We start from the raw sequence: 8,837 nt of genomic DNA on the forward strand, positions 1-8,837 counted from the left end.
CAGGGAGTGGTGCATGGAGCCTGCAGCATGCTCCCACCTCGCGTGTGAGAGAGGAAAGTGGTGCTGGGCTGGCCCTGCCACCGGCACGGTGCAGGAGGAACCAGAGCCAAGCGCCACAGTGGGAAGTGCTGGCATTTGGGAAAACGTGCCTTTTCCATCACCTCCTCCTCAGCTGTTTGAGGAGGGGAGTGTGGAGCTGCAGCTCCTGCATCCTCCCCTCCGTGCTGGGGAGCCACAGCCCAGCCTGTGCTTCGCAGCGCATGGAACCAGCACTGGGAGATGCTTCACTCTGTCCCCAGCCGGGGCCAGCAGCCACAGAGGGGCCAGGTCTGAGAAATCCAGGAATATTGAAATGGTGCTGAGCTTGAGCCCCGTCCCCGCATGGCCCCAGTGGTGGTTCCTGTAGCACCATCACCGCTTGCAGCCTCCTCCCTGACGGAGCGCATTGGGCACCCTTTGTGTCTCTGAGTGTCCCAGAGAGATGGAAATTGAGCAAGAGATCAAAGTTCAGTGGACAAGGGAGCGGGGTACTTCTGGAAAGCCCGAGGGCAGCCATTGCTCACAGCCCAGTGCATGTGGCAGTGCTGGTGCGGACTAGGAGGGCACATGTGGGGCTGCCCCACAGCACAACATGACCAGTGACAATGCTCATGGAGCTCCATCGGGATCATCCCTGTCCTCGGGAGTCAGGTAGAAAGCAACAAACAACAAACCTGGGTATCACTGTGCTGTGCAGAGGAAGTTCTTCACAGGTCATAGAATTATGGAATCGCGGAATCCCAGGTTGGAAGGGACCTCAGGGACCACCTGCTCCAATCTTTCTAGGCAAAGCATAACCTAGACTTGATGCCCCAGCATCCTGTGCAGCCCAATCTTAAGTGCCCAGTGTTGCGGAGTCACCACTTCCCTGGGGAGATTATTCCAGTGGCTGGTTGTTCTCACTAGGACAATTTTCCTTCTTGTGTCCAGCTGGAATCTCCTCAGGAGTAACTTGTGCCTATCACCTCTTGCCTTTGCCATGTGATCCATTGTAAAAAGGGAGTCTCTGTCTTCTTTGTAGCTACCCTTTAATACTGGAACATGTGGATAAGGTCTCTTTGGAGCTGGCTCCAGGCTGAACAGACCCAGCTCCCTCAGCCTTTTCTCACACGCTGCCCAGCCCTTGGACCATCTTTGTGGCGCTTCTCTGTTCATGTTCACCTCTTCCCCAGAGCTCACCCTACTTATTAAGAGCAGAACAAAGGTGCCACGGGCTCTGCAGGTCTCTCCTTGGACATGGAGCTGAGCAAGCACTCCTGGCACTTTTCTTCCTACGAACTGATTTGAAGTGGGGTCTCATATTTTACAGGTAAAAGAACATCGCAATGGACCAAAGTCACAAGGACTCGATGTGATCAGAAGGTCCCTCTGGTGACCTGGCATCTCAGAGGTATATTTATTCCTTGGCTCCTGGGCCGTTTTCACTTAATTTCCCAGTCAAAAGCAGCTTTCACATGATCAGCGCTCCCTGCTCTGCTGTCCTGGCGCTGTTGTGTGACACCGCGTGGCCACAGGCCACTTGCCTTGGCAGGCAGGACAGTGCAGGGGCACTGGCCACTGGGATCGGCAGGCAATGCCGTGCGGGATGGGGTGACCATGGGTCAGTCCCCCTGGAGTGACCCCCACAACAACTGCTTTGCCCCTTGGCCCCATAGCTCGGGGCAGTGCTGCCGGTGGGCTCAGCCAGGGGCACGTCTCTCAGCAGACACAGTGGGCGCCGCGCTCCTCCCCTTCCTCATCCCCATTTATTTCTGGCTCCCAAGTTGTCATAAATGATTTGAGCTCAACAGTTTTCAAAATTTAAGCTCCAAACTGCTATTTAAAGCCTGACAGGATGCAAGAGTGTATTAAAAGCTTATTTTTAGACCCTTTCTTAGCATGAGAGGCTCTCCGGGTGGCAGTTTGGTCCCCCTGGCTTCCCACTGAGTGCCTGAGGCCAGCATGGAAATCCCATGGGATGCACTGTTCTGGGTGGGGGCACAGCTGGGTCCTGGCTTCTCAGTGCTGACCAGAGGATCCAAGCGGGCACAGGGTGCACAGGTACCAGGGTCTTTAGATGAGCTCTTAGGCAGAAGTTCTGCCCTGTGAGGGTGCTGAGGCGCTGGCACAGGGTGCCCAGAGAAGCTGTGGCTGCCCCATCCCTGGCAGTGTTCAAGGCCAGGTTGGACACAGGGGCTTGGAGCAACCTGCTCTAATGGAAGGTGTCCCTGCCCGTGGCAGGGCTTGGAACTGGATGAGCTTTAAGGTCCCTTCCAACACAAACCATTCCATGATTCTATGACTCTCAACCCCAGTGTAGGTGCCTTCACTTCCCTGTGCACACGGGTGCTGTGCCCGCATGTATTTCACTCTCGGTGGTGGATGACTGTAGTTCTGATCCGGGGTATTTTCTGTCCTGCACTTAATTAGTCATAATTGAGAGGTTTTATCAGCCGCACACTGCACATGCCCAAGTGCTAATGAGGTATTTCCACGCTGAATCACCAACTAACGCTTTACAACGATGGGTTTGTTATTCAAGCTGCAAGCCCTGGCTCCGGAGCACAGCGCTCAGGAGCTCCTGTGCGCTAATGCACCCAGACAGTGGAATGCAAGCAGAAAAGATGATGAACTCGTCATGGAGCACTGACATATTGATGTGGCACCTGCACCTGCCTGCAGGGCTTCCAGAGGCGCTGGGGAACCAGCCCGGCGCTGGGGTTGTTTTCAGATCCAGGCTGTTGTTTATCACACAGCCCGGGTTAGCCACTAACACAAGGAAAGCACGGCGGCAGGGACAGTGGGGATGGTGCAGTGGGCACTGGCTGCTCATGACCACCCGATCCCAGCCCTGATCCATGGGGAAAGGGGGATTTGCTGGTGCTCGGGGTCAGGGTGGGCTCCGCACCACCCTTGCTCCCTGCGGTGTGATTCCCAAGCATGGTGGTACCCGAGCTCATCCTGCCAGGGTGGGGACCAGCCACATGTGCCCACCCCAGCCAAGGCGATGGGGTGAGGATCTCCCCCATCACTCTTGGTCTGCACTGGGGTAGCCAGAGCATCATGGCAGTGCCAGGGTGAGGTGTGGGGTCTCAGTGGCAAGAGGACAGGGCTGCTGCCCAGCCATAGGCTGGGTGCGTGACCCAGATCCTATGGATGCCACCGCGCAGGAGCAGCATCCCAGCAGCAGGGTTTATTTCCCGCTAGCAACAGCACAGAAATGATGCCACTTCTTTTTCCATCTTTTTCCTGTCGTTGCTGCTCCTTTCATGGTCTGAGGCAGAGATCAGCTCCCGGGACAGAGAGCTGGAGACAGAACGGTTGTGAAGGCTTCAGCAAAGCTGCCGCTCTGGTGAACCGACCTGTGCTCTCGCCGCTGCTGCCCTCCTCGAGGTGATGAGGTTTGTGAGGCATTCAGCAGGTTCCAGTCACATGCAGCAGCCCAGCGGTTCTGTTTGTGGAAACATCTCCACGGGGGATTGGGGAAATGATGCATTTAGAGGGATTCTACCAAGAAATTGCAAAAATGCTTCGCCAGGGGCTAACATAACACGAGCTGTTAGTGCTTGTGTTTATTCATGAGCAGCAGTTGTACATGCCTTGGTCTCCCTGTTTGCCTGGACCGCCCTGTTCCTCTGCACAGGGAGAGCGGGTCCCTTCCCAAAGGGATGGGGAGGGAAGACGAAGAGATTTCCTTGGAGTAAGGCTTAGCAATGTGAGGGCTTGAACCAGCTGGATAAGTTCGGTTGTAGGAATAACCCGTGTATGGCCAGGGAAGTTTGGAAAGGGATAGGTTAGACGGGGCTTGGAGCAACCTGCTCTAGTGGAAGGTGTCCCTGCCTGTGGCAGGGCGTTGGAACTGGATGAGCTTTCAGGTCCCTTTAACCCAAACTGTTCTGTGATTCCATGGATCTATGGCAGGCACAAACGACACCAGTTAAAGCGCTGCCCTCAGCAGCGGCCGCAGGGCTGGATGTGCTCTGGGTCTGTGTTTGCAGCACAGTGTTTGTCACCTGAACAGTGACCACCCAAGACACGGGCACTTGGAGCCAGGCTGGGGCTCGGAGCACTTGTGTGTCATGGCCAAAGGTGTTTTCTGTGGTGGATTCTGGAGAGAGCTGGGTCCAAGTCCCTGCCCAAGGCCGTGCTCATGCTCCAGTGTGTGTGCAGCCCTTACACTGCCCATGAGAACCAGCGCACTGCAAAGCAAGGCACCCCCTGCCATACGAGCAGCAGGCACCCTTGTGGTGTTGAAAAGGGGGGTTCAGATGGGCCCAGCAGCCCCTTTCCAGCCTTACCACCCTCACAAATATCCCATCTCAACCTCCCCTCCCGCAGGTTAAAGCCACGTGGCAGCACATTGTGAATGGCTGCAGGCTGGGCAGTGGCTCTGTGTCACTTGGGTGCTGCAAGTGGCCACAACGTCTGCATCTCCCAGCGAGGTATATCAGTGGTTACTGCTTCCTGGAGGAGCGGTGGCTCTGGGGACACGGTGCTCCCCACTTGGGATGCATTAACCCGTTCTGAGCAGGCTCTGCGCGGGGCTGACGCTCCGTGCATGCTGCCAGACCCGGTGCTGCATCAGGGCGTGCGGAAAACATAGCAGGAATGTGCAATGAGATTAGACTTGACAGCCCATCATCCTGGGAACATCTCTGTAATCTGCAATGAGATGTGATCAGCCGTCTGGAATTGCCACTCAGCCACCCCACGCCAGAGCACTTCCTTGTGCTGCACGAGGCCTCCCCAGATCACCCCACAAATGTCTTGGGGTCAGTGGCTGCCCTGAGGCAGTGGGCAAAGGCTGGCAATGTCCTCTGGTGTGTGTGGGGCACAGTGGGGCACAGTGGGGCAGGCAGCGGGTGGCTCTGCCTGTGGAGCTGCGCTGATGCAGAGCACTCACCAGCAGCTCTGAGCTTCTCTCCGTGTGATCCTATTGGATCAGGGACAAGCCTGGCTCCGGAGCCTGGGCACCATCCCAGTGGATCTGCTCATGGCTTGGTTGCAGTCACTTGTGTTTTGTGGGGTTGTTGAGAGGTGGGAACATTTACCTTCTGGAGAAGAGAAGGTTCCTGAAGGGGAGACCTTAGAGCAGCTCCAGTGCCTAAAAGGGCTACAAGAATCCTGGAGACGGGCTTTGGACAAGGGCCTGTAGGGACAGGCCAAGGGGAATGGCTTTAACCTGCCAGAGGGGAGATTGAGATGAGCTCTGAGGCAGAAGCTCTTCCCTGTGAGGGTGCTGAGGCGCTGGCACAGGGTGCCCAGAGAAGCTGTGGCTGCCCCATCCCTGGCAGTGTTCAAGGCCAGGTTGGACACAGGGGCTTGGAGCAACCTGCTCTAGTGGAACAGAGCAGGGGGGTTGGAAGTGGATGACCTTTAAGGTCCCTTCCAACACAAACATTCCATGGTTCTATGATTTTGGCTGAGTACCGAAGCAGAGTACAGAGGCTGTGAGGATGTTCCCGTGAGGACAGGCGGTGGGATGACCTGGGTGTGCTCTCAGTGCTGTTCCTGCACTATCCTGTTTCTCTGAGGGCTGTTTTCCTGTTCTTGTGCCTGGTGGGGTTTTCAGCCAGGTTTCCATGGGGAAGGCTGTGCATGGGATGGAGTCCATCTGTCTGCCTGCCCGCAGGGGACCGCAGGCGCTGCGGGCGGGTGGGCTTCAGCCAGACCCAGCTCCTCCCGCACCTTGTGCAGTGATTCCTGGTTTTCCCCAGAGGCTGCCCCAGGGGAACCTCAGCGGTGAAGCCATGGAGGGCTCCAGGCTTCTTTGAGGATATTCTATTTTCTATATCCCATTTTCCACTGCTCTGCCCCCCACTGTGTCTGATGAGAAAGCCAAAGCTTTGGCACATTTGAATGGCTTTATATATTTCCATATCTTTTTAAAACCTTTATCCGACTCCTAATGGCTGCAATGAAATTCCAGGTGGAGCTGCGGCTCCTGCAGCACACAGAGGGTCCTCATTTACTGGAGATACTGGTTTATGTCCTACTTGTTCGTGCTAATTTTGTCAGCAGGAACGATGCTTCCTCCAGTGCTCCATGGCCCTGCATGGATCCGAAACAAGCCAGGGAAATCCAGTGCTGCCGCTGCACCCGGAACAGGCTGGTCCTGTGCTGCTCGTGCTGATGTGCATGGAAACACGATAAAATACCCTGGAAATCTGTGAGTGCCTGGAAAAAATACCTCAGGTGCCACTGAGCACGAGGCAGCGTTTGCCAATATGTGCCTTGTGCCAAACCATTCGGCTCTCCTGCACAGCCGCCGATTTGAAGCCATTCCCCTTGTCCCATCCCTACAGGCCCTTGTCCAAAGCCCCTCTCCAGGTTTCCTGAAGCCCCTTTAGGCACTGGAGCTGCTCTAAGGTCTCCCCTTCAGGAGCCTTCTCTTCTCCAGGCTGCCCCAGCCCAGCTCTCTCAGCCTGGCTCCAGAGCAGAGCTGCTCCAGCCCTCGCAGCAGCTCCGGGGCCTCCTCTGGCCTCGCTCCAACAGCTCCACGCCCCAGCGCTGCAGGGTGGGGGGTCCCAAGTCCTTATTCTCAGGCTGCTCCATTCAGTCTCCTCCAACCTGTGTTTGTGCTGCGATTGCCCCAACCCAGGGGCAGGACCTTGCACTTGGCCTTGTTGAACTCCATGAGGTTTGCATGGTCCCACCTCTCCAGCCTGTCCTGGTCCCTGTGGATGCGTTCCTTCCCTGCAGTGTGTCGATGGCACTGCACAGCTCAGGGATGGGCACAGGGACGATGATGACAGGCAGCACATCCATGTGCTCAGCAGCCCAGGGGCCAGGGCATCCCTGTGCCCGGTTGGACCCTGCCCAGCTGTCAGGTACTGGGGTGCTCTGTGCTCTCTGGAGAGGAGGATTCACAGAGCATCCGGGAGGCAAACATGTCGCTATGGCAACGGGGTATGGAAACACCATCCAAACGTGTCAAATGAGGGGAATTATAAATACTAAACCCACAGTCTGGTGTCGATCAACAGCTCAGTTTAACGTGGCTGCTTTTGGCTGCATCCTGGTGCCGCTGCGCTCCCTGGATCCCACACGAACACCCATGGTGGGTCTGTGGCTCCAGCCACACACCAGCCCATCCATCACCTGCGGCTGTAGCTCCGGTGCCAGAGCTTCCCCCACGAGAAATTAATTGTTAATAGCACTCAGCACACTTGTTTTCAAAAACCCAGCAAATTAATTTGTAACCCATTGGCGCTGTTTATCTGTCACCGGCGCTTCTGGGTTTGCAGTTTTAATGCACTGCAGCAGTTAATCAAAAGTCTCTTCCAGCAACAGTTTTAATTAAACTCACTTTCACTTTTTTCCTTCTAATCCAGTGCTGGAGCCGAAGGCTGCAAATTCGATCATGGCTTGGTTGGGGTTTGTTGTGTGACATTCACCACGTACATCACAAGGCAGCAGAATCACAGAACCACAGACTGGTTTGTGTTGGAAAGGACCTTTAAGCTCCTCCAGTTCCAACCCCCTGTCACGGGCAAGGACACCTTCCACTAGAGCAGGTTGTTTGGATCCCTCCTTCCAAGAGCAGGAGCAGCCTGTGCCAGGGGTCCATGCAGCAGCACTGATAGCACCGGGCAGTGCTGAGCCGTGCTGGGGTCACAGCCCATAATGAGTGACCGGGACGGGCTTCTGGTCCCGCTGGAGTCACCCGGGCTGGGCTCATCCTTTCCCTTCCACCAGCACATCCCCACATCCCTGCCCTCCTCCCCGGTACAGGCGGCTGCTGGCTCCCTCCTGCCCACGTGCCCATCCCGGCAAGGCCCTGCGGAATGTTCCAGCACTGAATCATGTTGGGCTGACTTGGAGCCAAGTTCTGTGGTGGCTGGATCCCTCCCAGTGAAGTACAGTGAGATGTATTGGCATTCTGCACACTGGGTAATGATCCCACTTTTGGGACAAGGCATGGGGCTGGATCCATCACAGGGACTGGACCTGTTCCAGGGGCTGTGGGGGGCTGAGGGGTGTCGGGACCACAGGGGATGGGGCAGGGGGGCTCCTGCCCTTCCACCCGGGTCTCTCTGCCCCTCTGCCCACAGCAAGTCAGAGCAGGATGCAGATCCCTGGAGAGGAGCAGGAATGCTCCTGGGTGCTGTGTGTGCCCTGGGATCTGGTCCTTGCGTCCTCGCCTGTCCCCGTGCCTGTGCCGGGTGGTTTGGTTTCTACCTCCTGTGGAAGAAGCATTTCCCTGCATCACTTCTCCATCTCCCTGTCCCAGCATCCCCTTTGTCCCCCTCTGCAGACAAGGGGCTGCCTGATCTCCCATCCTACCACCACACCCCCCTTCTGCCGCCTTCCTTCTGGCTCCTCTCCTCTCTATGGAGCTTTCTGAGGCTATGACATCTTTCACCCAGCTCTGGCTCTGCATCGGGAGCTCCTGCTGCTGCAGCCCACCCTGGGAACCTCCTGAAGGAATACCCACCCAATGGCAGCGGCAGCGTGAGGGGCATTGGGAGGGACAGAGACCCGCAGCCACCCCCAGCCCTGGTCTGTGCCATCCCCACCACTCCCTGCCAGCATCGGGGCATCCTGTGCCCATGGGAGTGGGATGAGCCTTTGCCTCACAGCTTTCCAGTCACCTTCCAACTGAACAACCAGCAGAGCTGCAGAAGCAACCCGCTGGTTGGGAGGAACACTGTCCTGGTGAGTGCTGCCCGGGTGAAGGTGTTCCACGTAAGCGCTGAAGCAGGAGCAGCACGTCCAATGACGTGCTGTAATGGCAGAGCCCCCTCGCAGAGCCGCATCACGCAATTCCCGGGACAGCCTCGGCTCCTCCTTCAGCTGAGTTTCCAAATCTATCCCCA

This window comes from Strigops habroptila, chromosome 9 (assembly GCF_004027225.2).
Source record: "Strigops habroptila isolate Jane chromosome 9, bStrHab1.2.pri, whole genome shotgun sequence".
In the NCBI taxonomy this organism is placed as follows: Eukaryota; Metazoa; Chordata; class Aves; order Psittaciformes; family Psittacidae; genus Strigops; species Strigops habroptila.